General features: G+C 38.0%; 1 pseudogene across 1 annotated transcript; it reads right to left on the bottom strand.

Moving 5' to 3' along the window:
* Positions 1 to 677: 677 nt before the first annotated feature.
* LOC108543650 (MOB-like protein phocein pseudogene) lies at positions 678 to 1703 on the bottom strand (annotated as a pseudogene). Its single transcript, XR_001889633.1, has 2 exons — positions 1169 to 1703; positions 678 to 746 (listed from the first exon to the last, which is right to left on the bottom strand). The product of XR_001889633.1 is annotated as an MOB-like protein phocein pseudogene (transcript).
* Between the last annotated feature and the right edge of the window lie 1008 nt (positions 1704 to 2711).

The raw sequence follows: 2711 nt of genomic DNA on the forward strand, positions 1-2711 counted from the left end.
TATGTGCCTAATCATTATGATCATCCTGTATGTACCAGTCCACTGTTGCAGAAAGGTAAATCCTTTCCAAGTATGTTATACTTTATGTCACACAGTAAAATTATTTAAGTATTACTAATGCTTCATCTGCATTTTTATTTAGATATACACATAATTATATATGCGTATCAAAAACTATAAACAGAATTTTAAAACACTTTTATCTCAATTGGGGAAAGTTAACAGGTAAGACAAAACTATGTACTATAGAATTTTTTAGGATATCTAAACTCAAGGTAAAACCAATGGAAAACATTTCTACCTCTTCAGTAAATGGCTTGTGTGAAACCTCAAGCTCTCAATCATTTTTTTTTACAGATGGGTTTGTTTGATGAGGATTGTGATCCAATGATTGTTTAGCAGCAATTTTACCAAACTGTAAATTCTTTTATTAACAGGCATTATAAACAGATAATACTAATCTTATTTAAAAACCATGAGTGCCACACTGGTGAATATACAGCTTATGAATAACTTAAAAAGTATTTCCCATTTTAAAAGGCAAACCCAGCATACAAAAACCTATACTAAACAAAGAAGCTATAATATGGATACATGATTGATGTGTCTAAAATGATATATACAGTACATAATTAATGTTAATTATATGATCAGTACATTTTTCCATATGATTCCCTTCATGCTTCACTTTCCCCAGAAACTGAATTCTGTACTTCCTCTTCTAAAATTGGTACAATCAGGTTATCCTTGGACATCAAATTGTATTTCATCACAAATTTAGTAAACCGATGACACAAAATGCTTTCATTTTCGCTTTATGTCATCCAATTATCGTAGGATATAAAAAGAAGCCATGTGCCAGGCACAGTGGCTCCACACCTGCTAGTCCCAGCACTTTGGGAGGCCGGAGGGGACCAGCAGATCACTTGGAGGTCGAGTTCAAACCAGCCTGGATCAACATGGTGAAACCCCCATCCTGGCACATGCGTGAAACTTCATCTCCACTAAAAACACAATAATTAGCTGGGCATTGTGGCTGAAACCTGCTTAATCCCGGCTTACTCAGGAGCTGAGGAAAAGGGAGAATCGCTCTAACCCAGTGAGGCAGAAGTTGCAGTGAAGCGGAGATCTACACAGTGCGCACTCCAGCCTGGCGACAGAATGAGACTCCGTAAATCCTGCGGCATACTGATCCTAGTTTCGCTACAGATGATTCCTTTATGCTAACTCTGCTGGGAAAATATTTATTGCTATTCAGAAGACATGCAGCACCATCAAGTGTATGTCTAGTATAGTCTATAGCAGGACACTCTTTTGGAGTTTTATGAGCTGCACAAAGAAAAATCCATTGTTCAGTTGCTGTCATTTGTGTGCAAGTATCTGGATGGCATTCACTCTGAAGTTTGACAGCAAGTCCATTTAGCTCAAGGCAGAACTGCCTTAAATGTTCATACTTCCACACACCTTCATCTTGGCCTTCAGGTGGTTCAAGAATTTTGTCAATATTGGAGAAATCTGCTCTTATGTTCTGTTGAATATACTGTTGAACAGCTAGTGTACTGTCCATTTCATCAAAGGATTCATCAGGCCAATTATAGAAATCCTGCGCCTTGGTGCCCGGCCTGTTCTGCCTCAGCACTGCCATCCCCTCCGCCATGACCATAGTGACAGCGTCTAGGCGGCTGGAGTCGGTACCCGGATGTAGGGACTCTAGTTTTATCTTATCTAATTTAAGGCAATCCTTTATCCGTAGGCAAAATTTACATTTCTATGCCTTATAATCTTTTATTTAAACACATTTTACTTTTTTTTACATAACTCACATGTAAATCTATTTTTAGTAGTTTGAATTACATGTTATAGTGGTAACTTTTAGCAATTTTTAACTAGTGTAAAACCTGATGAGTTGTTTTAATTATGTACTAGACACAGATAAACTCTGACTTTTTCCAGCATAGTTAGAGTTGTGATTAATTTCATATGTCCCCAGGCCTTACCAAATTGTAAACCAAGCAGTTTACAACCTTGAAACATTTAGAAACCTAGGAGCCTCAAAATAAAAAGAAAGAGTTGGGGTCTGCGCCTGTACTCACCCTTCTGACAATCCCAGATGTGGCCCCAAAATGAAGCAGCATTGTTGTTTGGGGTAAATACCCGAGGTTTATTGTCTCACATCAAAGGAATCGAGGATGCAAACACACAAGTAGTGAGTTTAAGAGCAGTGGTTTTATAGGTGAAAGAAAGAGAAAAGAGAATAACTCTCTCTCCAGCAGAGAGAGGCCCCTGAGTGGGTCTTCCAGTTCTGTGGTGAAATGTAATTCTAGTTCTGTGGTGAAATTCACGAGGTTTTATAGGTGAGCTTGAGAATGCAGTGTCTGATTTACATAGGACCCAGAGATTGACTGGACTAGGTGTGCCATTTACATAGTGGGTGAGGAAGCTGGCCATTCCACCCTAATCATTCGTTATGTAGATGGGGGTCTCTACCTGGCTGGTTAACGGTCAGTGTTTATTTGATGTGACATAGCTTATGCAAGAATTTTTCTTGTGACTTTTAACTGTGTTTCTTCTATATGCAAATAGATTAATTCAGTAAATTACTAGGAGTTTATTAAGATAATTGGAATTAAAATCATAGTATTGTCGAGCTTGAACACTTTCTTAATCAGTGGCTGCTTTTAGGCAATGTTTGGGCTAAGAAAATGATGCCA

Source organism: Rhinopithecus bieti, unplaced genomic scaffold (assembly GCF_001698545.2).
Source record: "Rhinopithecus bieti isolate Rb0 unplaced genomic scaffold, ASM169854v2 scaffold_23748, whole genome shotgun sequence".
Taxonomy (NCBI): domain Eukaryota; kingdom Metazoa; phylum Chordata; class Mammalia; order Primates; family Cercopithecidae; genus Rhinopithecus; species Rhinopithecus bieti.